This window comes from Nuphar pumila, chromosome 10 (genome assembly GCF_984573655.1).
Source record: "Nuphar pumila chromosome 10, dmNupPumi1.hap1.1, whole genome shotgun sequence".
Lineage (NCBI taxonomy): Eukaryota > Viridiplantae > Streptophyta > Magnoliopsida > Nymphaeales > Nymphaeaceae > Nuphar > Nuphar pumila.
This window is the reverse complement of record NC_143258.1, coordinates 115099398-115116115: the sequence shown is the minus strand read 5'-3', so window position 1 is coordinate 115116115 and position 16718 is coordinate 115099398. Positions and strand designations below refer to the sequence as shown.

Genomic DNA, 16718 nt, shown 5'->3' with positions numbered 1-16718 from the left:
AGTTTTTTTTTTCATTTTCAATCATCCCTTGACTAGAAAATGGACAGGCTGGTGCCGCTCAGCAGGGGTGGCACGGGCCTAGCCATTTTTTGTCTGGAAAATGGCACTTCTTTTCTTTTTTTAATTTTTAGCTATGCAAAACAAACCTCGCTTTCAGATGCATTTGATTGGAGTAGTCAATCTGCAATATGCAAACCTATTTTTTCAGTTATAGGCCTTAATTTTACTTCAAATATAGTGATTCATATAAAAGTCAAACTTGGGTTTTTTTATATATACATGTGTTGTGAAATGTGCACATAATAAGTAACTATTTTTAATAATTAAACTATGAAAGATTTTCTGTCAGACATTTGACACAAAGTAATAATATGTAAAGAGACACTTTTTTAAAATATAATACAAAAGTAATACTTAAGATTTTGAGAAGCACAATCTTGGACCCAATTGCAAAATTCTAAAATTTGTTCTAGAACCCTGAAGTTGATTTTTTATTCAATGGGATTTGAATTTTTACATATTTTTAATGGATTCAAATAGGGGGTATTTGTTTAGTTACAAGTAATGTTTTAAGTAAATGAAGAATAAAAATAAAATAAAATGTAAAGAAGAAATGAAGGCCATGGATCAATGATCATTTCACCCCATGCCAAACGGCCTACCCCCTACTCTTGCCGCCTTGGCTCCTCTATAAATATCCCTAGGGGTGGGGTATGAAAAGTGGATAGAGAGGAAGGAAGAGGAGGGGCTAAGAAAAGGAGGCATGACGACAACTGATGAAGCTCATGAATTTTAGATAAGTGATTAATATTAATTTTAGTAATTAAATTTTCTTAAATTTAGTTTTGTAAGTAGTTATAATTTTGATAATTAGGATCATACTTGCCTTAAGTTATTTTTTTGAATAATTAGTTTTAGTTTTTACAATTAAAGCGAGTAAGGTTAGTAATTAGTCACACATATTTGTATAATTAGATTTACTTTCTAAATTAGTTTCTTGATAATGATATTGTAGTTTGATAAATTTGTTATTGTAAGCAATTGAATTAGGTGTTTTATAACTTTTGTTTGAAATGTTCAAAAGTTCATTTTTTTCTTAATTACATACTTTGAAAATAAATCTCATAAACCAAATACTTTATTACAACTTTTGTATTTTCTAAATTTATTCATTTTTCAAATATCACAAGGTTTTATTGTTATTAAATATGGTTTTGCAACCTCTTTCAAGTTAAACTGGTTTTTTAAAATTGTTTTGAAAAGCCAACAGGTTAAGTTAAATTGATTTACTAAAATTGTTTTGAAAAGCCATCAGATTTCCTAAATTGTTTTAAAAGTGATTAGCTATATATTTTATATTTTTTAAGTGTCATTTTACTTTTATTTTATCATCTTTGAGTTTGTTTGAAATCATATTATTTAAAAAATCAAATTTGGCATTTAAAACCAAATGAAAAATTCATTTCAAATGTTTTCAAAGTCCTTTAATCTTAAAGCATAGTACTCTTATTGATTTTAAGTGTGGATTTAAATATCCGTTCATATTAGTGCAATTGGACCACTGGCTGAATGGTATATCGACCTGCAACAACCTTATTAGAGTTTACAAGGCTCTTTTAAAATGGGAAATATGTAATACCCATAAATTCTATGGATTTGAAATATATTGAAAAGACATTATTTTAGCATAATTAATGAAATTAATTATAATGTTCTCGCAAATTAATTAGTTGTTATTATCATATTATTTCTCAACAAGATTTTGATATTTATTAAATGTTATTGTATCATTGATGACTAATAATATTTTTGAAATTTTTTGGAAGAAATTCGATTATCGAAACAACTATTAAATTATTATTTAATTGGGGATCTAAATATCGTGAACCCGCTCTAAATTAAAAAGCTAAATTGAGTTTGGATTGACCCCAATTTGCAGTGACTGCAAAATCATAAATTATGGATTTTTTTAAAGATCTAATTTATGTTATTTGAGTACACAGTTGCATTCACATCAAAATTTTGAAGAGAACGAAAGTGATTTTGTCAAAATCAGAGTTCGTACGAGCTCTAAACACACCCGACAATTTTAAGGGCAAAATGGTAACTTCAAAAAGTTTTGGGGTTTGTAGCGACTTTAGGGTCATAGTCATCCATACCCTTGTTGACCAAGCTCAGTCAGCTACATAGAAACATTTACATAAACTCAAAACTTTTAGAAAATATCATTTTTATAAATAAAATTATTGTTTTAAAAATTTAGTAAAAACATAGGGACCTAGTTTATAAAAACTAGATCCCAGCTACATATTGAAATCCAACCAAAATCAGAACTTAGTCTGGTTAGATCCCTTTAGAGGATCAAAACCCTTGCAGCCCATGGTTTAGCCTATGGTATTGCATTGAGAGTACCAATTGTAAGCCCCAAGCATACACTTAGCAAACCCTTAAGCCCTTTCCTCCACTATAAAGGGGGGGTTCCCTCTCCTTTAGTTTCATTCAACCCTTCCTTCTATGTCTTCCTCTCATCTCTCCCTTTGTACCACCACTTTGGTGGTTGCCACCTCCCCCTAGTGACTTGGTTTTCCCCCTAGTGACCCGGCTTGGTTCTCCCTTGTGACACGGTTTGGTCCCCCTAGTGACTCGGTTTTTCTAGTAACTTGGTTCTCCTTGTTGACTCATTTTCTCCTAGCCTACATGGTTCAACCTTACTACTCGATTCACATAAGTTGATTTCCTCTCAACCGGTTCGAGCTAGACCTTGCCCGCATTCGAATTGTCGCCTGAAAGTGCAATTTACCCCGCACATTTTGGAGCAAAATCTCTTCCAGTATTTTGGGGATATTTTGCTTCTCTTCGAGTATCCGCACACATTACAAGGTAGGTTCACTTTTGACTTAGCATATATGCATAAATTTGGGTTGCTTGTGTAATAATCTTTTCTTATTAGGAATTTTTGTACTTTTTATTGATTTACAAAATTGTAAATATATATATCTTCCAAAATTGTTTTGTAATATATCATAACAAATAGAATATGTTAATACATGCATTAAACTTTTGCAAATAAAAATATGCATGTGTTCAGAAGTTTTGAACATGAATATGCACAAATATTTCAAATATCTTTTCAAGTTTCATTATGATAAGACTTGTTTGTATTTCTACATTTTGGATATAAACGCTTTCAAAAAAATATGTTTATAAGGAAACTCATAGATTTTGCTACACTTATGATTTTTGTTCTTCACTTGTGGATTTCATACACATAAGTAATGCATGTATTTTTGCAAAATGCTTGCGGATCTGATTTATAGTACAACACAGTAAAACTTTGATTTAGTTTTGTTGGTTACGATTGTGTAATTCAAATTGTTTTAAGAATGTACATGAACAATAACCGAATTTGTCAATGCATGAGTGTAGTTGTAAAGATCAATATTTTACAACGTATGTGTTTATAACACAGTTAAGTTTGAACTAAATCTATGTTTTCAGTTGTATGCACGTTCTTTAAATATAAACTAATATGTTATTTTAGTACAAATTGGTTTAAAAGAGTCAACCCCTTATTTAAAAAGAGTCGACCCCTGCTTTAAAAGAGTCAGTCCTAGAATACCAGGATGCATTTTCTTTCTCTTTTTTTAGCTTGGGTAAGGGTTGTTAAGCCTAGAATTCAAGCAAATAGAGCCAGGAACATACCATGAGACTTGTTTTGCTAGGATTTTGATTATATTGCATTGGTAAATGTTCGGTGGTCCTAAGAGAGACTCTCTTCGTATAGAGATGCACGGGTAATGTATGGTACAATGCTATATAAATTGTTAATACTAAAAATATGCAAATACATGATATACTACTGCATGATATTGAAGGCTATGTTACTGCATGCGATTGAAATGTGCAATGCATGCTAAGGAAAATATTTGAATGAATCATAGGCTAAGGCATCATGTTGAATCATGCATATGAATGTTGTTTGCTTATATAGCATGTGTGATATGCATATGATTATTGCATTGAAAGGATGCATGATTCGAGCCCGAATTGGTGGCTCATGACCTTGTGTATGGTCATTTGAACTAATTTATGTTAAGTGCCCTAGATGGGAGGCTGATAACCATATGCTGGTTTGATTGAAATCATATGTGTTTTTGAAATCTGTAAATAAGTAAATAATATTTTAGCATGTATGTAAACAAAATTAATTGAATAATAAGATATGCATGTTTGTTCACTTGGGCCTCAAATAGAAGAGTAGGTAGTACAATTGGTTTCATGGGGTTTTGTTAAGCACATAAGGTTGCTTCCCCAACCACGAAGATAGGGGATAGTTACCACTTATGTCATGGGGTGATAATGAGATTAGACTTCAGTTGAAAGCAAATTTTGATATATCAAGTTGCGGGTGTTAGGATCTCTCTCTTGAATGGATCGTCCCTCTCTCAGAGATTGAAGTGGATATGCAAGGCCAGGGTAATAAAACACAAAATTGATTGAATGATAGGCTAAAAAAATATTCGAATGAATGATAGGCTAAAGAAAATTCAACATGATCCCAACATTATGTTGAATCATGCATATGAATGTTGTTTGCTTATGTGGCATGTGTGGCAAACATATGATTATTGCATTGAAAGGATGCATGATTCGTGCCCAAATTAGTGGCTCATGACCTTGTGTATGGTTATTTGAACTAATATATGTTAAGTGCTCTAGATGGGTGGTTGATAACCCTATGATAGTTTGATTGAAATCATATGTGCTTCTAAAATTTGTAAATAAGTAAATAATATTTTAGCACGTATGTAATGAGAATTAATTGAATAATAAGTGATATATATGTTCATTCATTTGGGCCTACAATGAGAGAGTAGGCAATATGATTGTCTTTGTGGGGTTTTATTAAGCACAATAGGTTACTTTTCCTAAGATAGGGGATAACTACCACTTAGTGAGATTGAACTTTACCTTAAAGCAAATTCTGATATATCAGGTTGTGGGTGTTGGGATCTCTCTTTTGACTAGAATGTTCCTATCCTAAGGATCAAAGCGGATGTACAAGGCCAGGGTAATAAAATACAAAATTGATTGAATGTACCTCTAGGCTGAGCCTGCAACGACCTCAACTCATACCCCTTGAAAATGCGGAAAAGATTTTTTTTTCAAGTGCGGAAACATCCCCAGAAACCTGAGGCCTTTACAGTTCCACTCCCAATTGGATAAAACAACCAACCACAATAGAGTTTACACTTATCATCCCAATTCATAGCAACTCTTTATCTATTAATCATGAAAGAAAGAGTATTTAACAATAATTGCAAAAGACATAGCAGAGTTATTTTAATGACAAAAAGTAAATAAAGAAAAAGACTGAGTCACGTTGTCCCTCTGTGAACTGTCTAGCAAAAACGTGACACCCATAGCTCTCCCAGAAGCTAGTCGCTTCACTGGTCACCTGCAGCTGTGAAAAAATCATAAAAAGTGGGTGTCAGAAATCTGAAGAATTTTGCGTAGAAATCCCTCTAATGAAATAAATGGGTATAAAAAATTTAGATAAAATTTTATTCAATAATTTAAAAGAATTATAATTATGACAATTACCTAATTCAATTAAGCATTCATGCAACATGGAGCATTTATTAAGCATGAAAAAACATTAATCATTAACAGAGATTATAATTTAAGTAAGCAAGACATTTAACATGCATTAGAAATTAAACATCTTGTATCCACCAACGTGTAATAATTAAGGGAACAGGTAAAATATATATGATCTAATGCATAGCAGTATTATGCATGATTTATGTGCAATGCATGAACACTTTATTATCTTTCCTTAAAATTATTTTTTTCATATGTATGTCATATTAAATGCATACAATTTAAGTTCCTCTTTTTAATTACAGTTGCCCGCGAATACACTAAACGGGTAAAATCCTCGATGTCAAGTTAGTTTCTAGGATAGCTTAACACACAAGTTGTATATTATTACTGGGTTCCAAACTTAGTCATCGACAAATCACCTTCGGAACATTAGACCTCCACATCTAATGTCGGAGATACTAGGGACCCTCCACGCCCACAAGTGTCACTTTCTTGGTATACCATGTGTTGAATACACCACCCTCAGGTAAAGTGACAGACTCTCTCTAACATTGTGGCCATGAGAAAGAACCTCAATATCGGGTTCAGGGGTAAAAGTAAAGCACACAAAGTTTTTGTATCCTCATGGTCCCCCAAAACTGAATCTCTAAGATTCTCATTCTTCTGATAGAAGATCTAAGAACATATATTACATTGTTCTTATTCATTATCTTTTTATTAAAAGCAAATTATTGAGTTTTGCAATTCAACATGCAAAAGCAAAGGCAAAAGCTCGCATATACCCCTGCGAGAACCATCACGGGACGACCACCCGTGGAAAAGCATAGAACAGTGCAATATAGTGCAAACTATTAATGTGATTTTTGTGATGCATCTAAACAAGTAAAGAAAGAGCAAACCAAAGCTCAAGGCTCTTCAGACCTACGATGATTCATTTCGATCATCGATGCATCATAGGCAAAAATTGTAACATGCCATATATGCAATCACGTCAACATGCTTCCAATGCACCTCCATACATGCCAATTAAACATGTGCATGATCTACGTCATTCATATGCATGAGTTTACCTCACTATGCCATGTGCATGCTTTCATTCCATATATGTATTCATGTTAAATGCATGCATTCAGTCATAAGCTTCCTCAAGTAAACTAATGAACAATCAAGCGATGGTGCATGCAACATATACCAACATACTTTATAAGGAGCTCTAAATTATAGAAGCTAATATAGGATTCTGAATTTATCCGAAAGACTTCCAACTAAACATTCATACACTGTTCTAAATTATGTATATTCTTGACAAAATCTTCAGCAGAAATATGACAAGATTACTCACTGGAAAGATCGCACCATGAAGCATTATGATGAAAAAGTGATATTAATGATGATGATGCCAACAACAATAACTTTTGATGAAAACATGATGTTCCTTTAACGACTGGAAGATGGTCACAATGGGATAATAAAGGGGACCAAGGCAGTAACAAATAGTATTAATATTATGAGGTTATTGACATGCGATAAAAATGATTGTACGGGTACTTCAATGTTGTCATCGTAATTAACATTAGACACTTATCAAATGGGGACGACAATAGATTGTATATGATAGAAGCATGTATAATTCCCACCAACCCACATTTACAGTACCTGAATCATGAAGTTAAACACTCAATAACATCTCATTCATCTCAACCTGATTAGAAATTGGACTAAGGATATTGGGCACCAATGGACTTGGTTGAGTTGGTTCATGCCTTCAGCCTAGACAAAAAAAGGAGTTGTTCACCATTTTTCAACCTGCTATCACAAGTGACTGCTCCCAGTCCAACGTCTTAAGTTTAGAACCAAAATGAAGACTGAAACCATCTAGATGCAATCAAAATCAAACGCCAAAACACATTTGAAGCATTTAACAATAAAACTTGCAGTAAAAAATGCAACTCATAATAACTTTTCACATGTATGTGAACAAAGTGAGCTATGTCACAAGAACACAACACAAAAGAGACATGACACATCATTTCTGTTTATTTTCCATTAAGAATAGTATAACGAGGATACAACACGGAGGTAAGTTGGAGGAAGTAATCACCCACACTAATCAGCACAACCATGTCTTTTGGAGAGGGAGTAATTTTTCAGAACAGGAAAAGCATGACAATGATATGGAAGAGACACATCAGTCCAGTCCTTGAACTGCTCAAAATAAAGATCCATCAATTCAATATCCAGTCTATGACAAGTAAGATTTAAGACCCAACAACCTTACTAGAATTAGGAAGATGTGATCAGGGCTTAGGTAGAAGTTGCACGGATTAGAATACCTGATGTTAAGCAGCTCAACCACTGGCTCACTATGTTGATGCCTCAAGTCTTTAATAATTTTTGCAATAATGACACACAAACACTTGCCTAAATACCACACTCGTTGGATCTTAGTTGATTGTCCACATATTTCAAAACTCAAAGTTCAGTTAGTAACTCATTCATCATGAAAGATGTAACCAAATATTTGCCAGCAGAAACAAGTCTGTATTCCAGAAACCTCACTACAAGTATCTAGAGTTTCCTGATAAAAAAGAACTACAACAAGATATTCTATATCATGTAAGTTCAACATACATGAAAATAATTATACCATCACCTAACAAAAAAAAACAATCTCCAAGAATCTTACGCAGGTTATCCCCCCACCCCCTAAGACTGCCTATTGAGAAGAAGAAAAAATCTCCAAGTGATATAAGCCAGTAAAAACATATTCTTCTGAGAATAGAAAATTTTACAGTAATTCAACCAATAAATCTGAAACTAACAAAAACATCCAACAAGTCATCTAGATGATAAATCATCTCATATTGACTGGTAGCTGATCTAGATTACCATAAGTATTACACGGTTAATTAAAACAAAGAAGTATGATGTATAAAAATTTTCCTTTATGAGAAACGACTGAACAGATCCAAATATATCCATCAAAATCGATGCCCATCCACATAAATACATAAATACACATATCTTCCATCAAACGAAATTCTATTTTTTTTTTGTGTAAAATGATGCATACACTGAAATTTATTTTCAAAAAGGTAAATAAGGTAAATATTACACTTATGGAAGATGATCTATTGATCCTTCTTCATATATGTTAGAGTATGCATACAAATCTACCATTTTCTTATGAGTTTCCATCCAAATCAAACATGGAAAACCTATCTACATTCAATATATCAATCGATCTCAAGAAAGGAGACTCATACCTTTAATAATTGAAAAATAGGGAAAAACAATGGTGGAAAAGGGGCTGGATGAGTGGAGAAGAAGAGCCTTCTTCTTTCTTCTTCCTTCTTCCTCTCCTCCCCTTTCTCTCTCTCTTTCTCTTTTCTCTCTTTCCTTCCCCCTTCTCCAGCCTTTTCTAAAAGGGTTGGAGAGTCTCCAATATGGGAAACTCTCCCCTAGTTTTCCAAAATTTTAAAAACTCTAATGTTGACTTTTCTAAAACTTTCTGATTTTTTTTTAAAGTCCTTAAATCCTCTTAGTTCCTTCTAGGTAAGTATAAGAACTTTTTTTTTTAAGAAGTCCTAATAAACTATAAAAAATAAAATTTTGGAATTAAATTAAATAAATAAATATTAAATTACAAATAATTTTTTTTAAAAATTACGAAATTAATAGGGGAGGCTTCTTAACACAAATAAACACCAAATTAAGGCTTTAAATTAAATTTAAAGCTGGAAAATGTTGGGTTTGGATTTGGATTCAGATCCGGATCCAAAAAACAAACCCATACCCAAAACAAAATTGGATCAAGAGCTGGATCAAACCCATATTTAAGTAGGACTTAAATACGATCCAAATCCATATTAATTTGGATTATAGGCCTTGGACCCAATCCAATCCAACTCCGGATTCATTTTGACAAACTGCTAAATTTTTAGAAAAATGCAGTTTTTGGGCAAATCAGAACTCGAAATCAAGAAAACAAGATATTGTTGCACTCAAAATTTTGCTACGCATCCAACGATATATTACACGCATATAAGATTCTGATTTTTTCTTCAAAATAACCTGAATTTTGCTTGAATTTAAAGGTCAAAATTAAAACTCTTTCTCACATTTCGTTTGGCTCGGCTCGACCTTGTCGATGAGACCTGGGTCAAGCCCAGACTCAAAGACATCAGTTTAAAAATCGAACCTTAAACGATTTTTCTCCAGATAGTCAAATTTTTGACAAAAAAATCAAATTTAACTAAATATAAAAATATGCGATGTTACAGAGCCTCCAATCCGTATAACTATGTCGTACCCATAAAAAAGTTATAAAAGAAAAAAAAATTATATTATACATATAGTAAAGCATCACATGCATCATTAAATAAGAAACATAAATAAAAGAAGTTAAAGCCACCTATGCATGAAAGAGATGATCTACTCATAATGGTAAGTATATGCATTATTTAACTGTACATGTATGATTATGATTTATTAACATGAATTGTGTTTGACATCCTTTTCTAAATAAGGAAACTACTTGATTGTGATATATATATGCAAATGATTGCATATTATGAATTATGGTATGTATATGTGAATGGTCACATATTCTGAATTGTGTTTAATATATATATGAATGATCACATATTCTCAATTGTATGAGAATGAATGCATGTTTTGAATTGTGATTTTTAAATTTTAGAATTTGGTTGAAAAAATATTTTATATGTGTATATATTGATAACTGTTGTTTATTTGGTATGTACGAAAAGAATATTGTTACATGTATACTTGATTTTATGCATGCATGCTCAGATATTTGTATTCCTACTGGGAGCTGCTCTAGCCTCCTACTAAAAACCATTTTAGGTACTAAGTAGCTGAGCCAGAGTAGTTGCGGAAAGTTAAGGCAGTGTCGAGAGCCAATTATTTTTTTTCCTGGGCCCCAAATTTTGGGACACATATTTTGTATAAACATTCGTGTTATTATGAATTTTGTAATTACTCTGACTTATACAATAGAATCATTTTGAGAAATGTTATTCAATTAAAATTTTATATTATTGTGATTGATTGTTCTGTAACCGGCCTGAGGTTTTGACCAAAAGCTAAGAAAGTTTTCGCTGATGATTCAAAAAAGAAAAGTTTTAGATTTTCATGTGTTTTACAAGGGGTTAAATATATCGCGGCATTACAAAATTGGCCAATTTGGCATGTCATTGGGATTTATCAGCCCAATTGACTTAGTCCTAGGAAATCAAGTGGTCGTTTAGCATAGTCAATGAAAATAGTGGAGTCACCCACCAGTGAGCAACTCATTGGAGTTTTCCAAAGGGATACAAGATCTTTATCCCAAACAGAAATCCAGTGGGTGGTGAAGTCTGCTACCGCTAGTGTTATAGGCCTGCTTGAAGTACAAAGAGATTTTATCGATCCAAACTAAAATTGACATTTGTTTTCAAATCACCGAAGTTTTGTTTTTATAACCATAGTCAAACCTCATTTTAACAGTTTGAATTGTATTACAACATGACTATCTCAGAAATCTTCGTATTGGATTTTAGCATATTTGTTTAAGTTGCTTGCTTCATCTAGCACTATCATGATTAATGTTGAATTCTATTTTGAGTTTATATCCATCTGTGTTGAAATTGTATGCACATGAGAAGGATGTTAATGAAATTAATGGCCCTATGGTTTGACATTAAATTCTTTTTGGTTTAAATTGACATAAAAACTTAATTTGTTAGAAAACAAATCTTTTGTGATCCTAAAATGACTTTTAATAGTATATGCATATGAATGCATAGGTTTTTATGGTATACTGTGTAAATTGTTGATACATAAACCCTTGTGATGTCAGTGTTTCCCCAATTGTCTATACCGCATGAATAGCAATAGGGATTGTTGCATACAACTTATGAGATCTTAAGTTTATAAGTGTGGCTTTATTCGAGTTGGGGTAGGCTATGACCCTTGAACTAGGGAGAATGCCCTGTGAATTGCATATTATTTGATAAATGAAATTTTATAAGGAAGCCACATTAAAGTTGCACATCCTCCATGGATTCGAAATGACAGTGAGCTTATTGAGCCCGTCATATGGTCTAAAAGATCCTTTCTCTCACAATGGGAGTGTAGGAGACAATCATGTATATCCAAGACGATGGTGTTCTGAAAAAGCCTGTCCTATGGTCTAAGAGGACTTGTCCCCTACCACATGGATTAGGAGATTTCATTGTTTATAGTAGTGTGTAACACTACATCCAAGCTAGGCTCTTGGTGCGTGCGACTTTGTGTTCTCTTGGAGTTTAAAATACACTGAAATCCCTGCTTAAATATACACTCCCTTGTAGACGGAAGAGTATATAGCAACATCAGGGAGTTATGCCCTCGATAATATAAAAGAAGAAAAACAATAACAGTGTGTAAGCAACTGTCCAAGCTCTAAGAAAGGGCTGACACTCACACCCAACAGGACAACCAACCAATCCAAACAGCAACACTTGCGCCTCTAAGGTTGCAGCGCGACCTCCTTAGAGCGTTACTCTAGAAGACCTAGTGGGTCTGTAATGAACATAATAAGATTATTCCCATGACCGCCCAACCTATTGGCCAGTTGATATCTGATATGTCATATTAAGCCACACTATTCTGATTGCTCCCTGATGCCTAGGCATTCACTCGCCTAGCCTCGAGTCACCATACTTTGTTGAAATACTTAATGTGATCCCCATGAGAAATAGCCCTAACCCACACACACTCCTATGCAATATCTTCTCATCTGTTGTGGCATACAACTTAATCAAACAATGCTCTATATCTGTGTCATCATACACCATCACATCAATGACGATATCGTTGCTCTATCGCATGTCATGCTACCACTGTATGTCACTAATCATTTCAACACATACCACACGTTCTTATACTCGATACATTTTTTACTCAGTAGACATGTTCCATTCTAAAGGCTTGGTTCAAGATATATATATATATATATATATATATATATATATATATATATATATATATATATATATATATATATATATATATATATATATATATACATTCGGGCTGGACGGGACTGGCTTGTATCAGCCTGCTTTGAGGCGGTTCAGGCCAGGAATGAAGGCCCAGGCCCAACGGATGGTGGGCCGGGCCGGCCCCGGGCCGGCCCGTGGGCTTAGTGGGCTGTTGCCTACCACTTTGCTAAGCTAAGCAAGCCTGCTGATCCGACCCCAGCCAAACGAGTCGAGCTGGCGCTTTGGCAAGAGTCGGCACGGTTTTATGTTGCATGGCAACGGCATGCCCACCGGTCAACAGCTGAAGCAACTCCACGCACTCGTCATCAAAGCGCCAAAACCCCACCTCATGAGCGCTCTGCTGAGGTGCCTCACTTCTTCAGGCAACCCACAGGATGCAATCTTTGCTTACAACCACATGCTTCAATGCTCACTCTCACCCAATCACTATGCCTTCACCTTTCTCCTCAAATCATGCGCTCTGCTGCCATCTTTAGACAAAGGGAGAGAAACCCATGCTCGGATTGTGAAGTGTGGTTTCAATTCAGATCTTTTTGTGCAGAATTCCCTTGTGAGCTTTTACGGGCTTTGTGGCTGTATGGGTGATGCACAACAAGTGTTTGATGAAATGCCTCAACGAGATGTTGTTTCGTGGACTACCATTATCGGTGGCTACGCACATTGCCGCCGTGCCGAGGAGGCTGTCTTGGCCTTTTTCGACATGGGTGTTAGGCCAAATGCGATGACCATCGTCACCCTGCTCTCTGCATGCTCGCAGTTGGGGGACTTGAGATTGGGGAAATGGATTCATGCACATGGTTTGAGGAACTTGGATGGGTCTAGTGTTGTTTTGGAGAACGCAATTGTGGACATGTACATGGAATGTGGGGATGTTAGAAGTGCAAGGCGAATGTTTGGTGGCATGGTTGAGAGAGATATAGTGTCTTGGACTGCAATGGTTGGTGGGTATGCTCAAAATGGGAGGCATGAGGAGAGCGTTGATATGTTCAGAGAGATGCTAAGAGTGAGAGAAGTGAAACCTAATGAAGCAACACTAGTGAGTGCACTGTCTTCGTGTGCTTCATTGGGGGCTTTGAGTCTTGGGAAATGGGTACATTCATATATAGATGAGTGTGGTATTGGGGTGGATGGTGCTTTGGGGAATGCTCTAGTGAACATGTATGCCAAGTGTGGGGACATTAGGATGGCCCTTAAATTTTTTGAAGGTATGGCATGCAAGGACTTGATTGCATGGACCTCCGTCATAGGAGGCCTGGCCATGCATGGCGATGGCAAACGAGCACTCGTGCTCTTTTCGCGCATGTTATGTCATGGTATTCGCCCAGATGGCATAACTTTTGTTGCCATCCTCTCTGCATGCAGTCATGCAGGTTTGGTTCATGAAGGTTGGTGCATGTTTGAAGTTATGAAGACCAATTATGGTATCCGTCCTTGGATGGAACATTATGCATGCATGGTTGATCTATATGGGCGTGTTGGTCTTCTTGACAAAGCAGAAGAAATCATCAAAAGCATGACCGTGGAGCCTAATAGCCATGTGTTGGGGGCATTGCTCAGTGCTTGCAAGATTCATGGGGACTTGGATACATATAGACGTTATGAACATCTCTTGGATGCTAGGATCATTAGTGGAGGAGCTTATGCTCTGGTTTCAAATATGTATTCTAGCATGAACAAGTGGTTTGATTCAACACATGTAAGAGAAACCATGAAGAGTAGGGGAATAAAAAAGAGACCAGGATCTAGTTGGATCGAGATCGAATGAGCAAATTCATGAACTTGGTTAAGTTTCTCCTTCATGGTTCTGTAGATAAGGGATTGTCAGGTAAAACACCACACCTCATAAGAATTGGTGAACTCATAACACTTTTTAGTACAAGTAATGCAATGGATTTAATTTTCCCTTGATCCCATGTTTAGGATGACACTTCAGAAGACAATGAGAACTCTAGAATTCCCTAAATTGCCTCATGCTACCCTTTGCATCAAGATGAGGGTTCTGGCTATTTCACACTTTAAGGACAGTAATAGCCATCCTTTTTTGGTTTTTTTTTGCTCGTCTTAGACTCCCTCCACTTTCATGCAAAATGAGGATCCAAAAGGTCTTTACTTGGTTAAAAATGCCTCATTTTTTCCCTATATCCAAGTGGAAAAATAGGCTACCTATTGGGAAAAAAAGTGAAAAGCAAGTTTGTGAAATGAAAATATAAATTATTGCAACACTAGTGAAAAATGGTGGAGGGCATATTAGATACTGGCCACAACAAAGTTACAATGTACAAGGGACTTCCTAGTGCTTGACATATCATAAAAAAATTGATTGGATTTTTAGTTAACTGGAAATAACGTTGCTAACCTCCAGAAAATTGCCTATTTTAAAAATCACAAATATGGAAAAATTACATGCATATACACTTTTTGCATTTACTAATCTCTTTCGGATGGCTTTGGCCTTGAGACCATAATGACAAATGTTTTTTTTGGCAAAATCTCGTTTGTCAAAAACTCACGAGGAATTGAAATTTTTTCATAAATCTCGCATTTTTTCAGCAAAATCTCGGCAATAAAAAAACTAATTAAAAAATATAAAAACTATTTTTATAAGACAATATTAAAAAAATTTATTTAAAAATAAAAATACACATTTTTTCACAATAAATAGCTATTTAAAACGTAAATATCGCATTTAAATTGTGGTATTTATGTTTTTTTATAAATATCATGATATTTTGAAAATCTCTCAAGAAATTGCCGTTTTAAACTTTCAGGCAAATTTTCACAATATTATCGCGAGATTTTCATAAATCTTGCGATATTTGTTACAGAGCTTGAGACACCTAAATAACAGGTGGCTTCATCAAATCACAACTTTATAAACCCCCCTCGCTCCCTCAACCTCAACTCTTGGTGAACTCTCTCTCTCTCTCTCTCTCTCTAGCAATGCACATTATATTGTAGGTTTTAGATTACACTCATTATATATACCAAAAGCATGGTGCTTAAAGCACATTAATAGTGTACTTAGAGCCAGCACCTAATTTGCTTTCAAAATCCATCAAATTCTTAGTAGAAAGCTGGAATTCATAAAGCTGTCCATGGCTATCATGAGGCAAACATACCTCTGTAGTTGGGTTTAGGTTAGTGATATCTAATTTCAACAATATGGAATTGAATCTCTATGTTAGAAACCTCTTTTGCCCGTCCTTGCTTTGGATAGTCATAGGGGCGCAGCAAAATAGAGGAGGTAGTGGTGGGACCTTAGTTTTAGGATCTATTTTCGGAAGGCAAGGACCTTGCTCAAGGTCTCTATAATCTCGTTGCGCGGAAGTTTGGAGTTGTTGAGCTATTCTCTTTAGCTCCTCCCTCTTCTTGGACCTTGTATTCGGCACCACTTGTTAGTGTGTGCTTGTGTTGATGTTTCCACTGACACTCTACACTATTACAAGGGGAATAGGGGGCTTCGTCTAGCTCAAAGCTAGGTTACAAGGCTAGCAAAGTATCACTCAAACACACTTAAGAGCTATCACACTCTTCTCACAAAGTATGGCCACAGTCGGCCTAGGCTGCGGTCAGCCTACTCAATCAAGTTATCTCGCAGGACAGCCTTACACTTCTGCACACCCTAGTGCAGGGAGGTTCACAGCCTCAAGGTGTTGTGCTGCAGAAAGCTGATCAGTGCTGCAGAAAGCTGATCAGCCTCAAGGTTTTCAGCAAGCAGTGTGCCAGGGATATGGTAGTTGCAGGCATGGCACATGGGAACAAGTCGCGCGGCAATATTGTTGTGCGTGCACGGTACCTTGATCCGAATAGCCTATCTTCCAGATGACATTTTTCCCCAACTGCTCATCAGATCAAGGTGATATTAGTGACATTGGAAAGCTAACATCTCGATTTATCTTTGTCCTTTTTTTTTATTTTTAGTGCATGTAGCTGAAAAATTACATAAAGCAAACAAAAAAAGTGTAGATGTGCATGTTCTAGTCTGTAGAGCATGCTTCTCTTCTGATTTTGGAGCTATAAAATGGAAACCCTAAAAGAGTTTTTGACTCTAACTCAAAACAA

At 35.2% G+C, this 16718-nt stretch overlaps 1 pseudogene; it reads left to right on the top strand.

Annotated features, from left to right (window-relative positions):
• The first annotated feature begins 12918 nt into the window (after positions 1 to 12918).
• LOC149827999 (pentatricopeptide repeat-containing protein At4g38010 pseudogene) lies at positions 12919 to 16482 on the top strand (annotated as a pseudogene).
• The last annotated feature ends 236 nt before the right edge of the window (positions 16483 to 16718 follow it).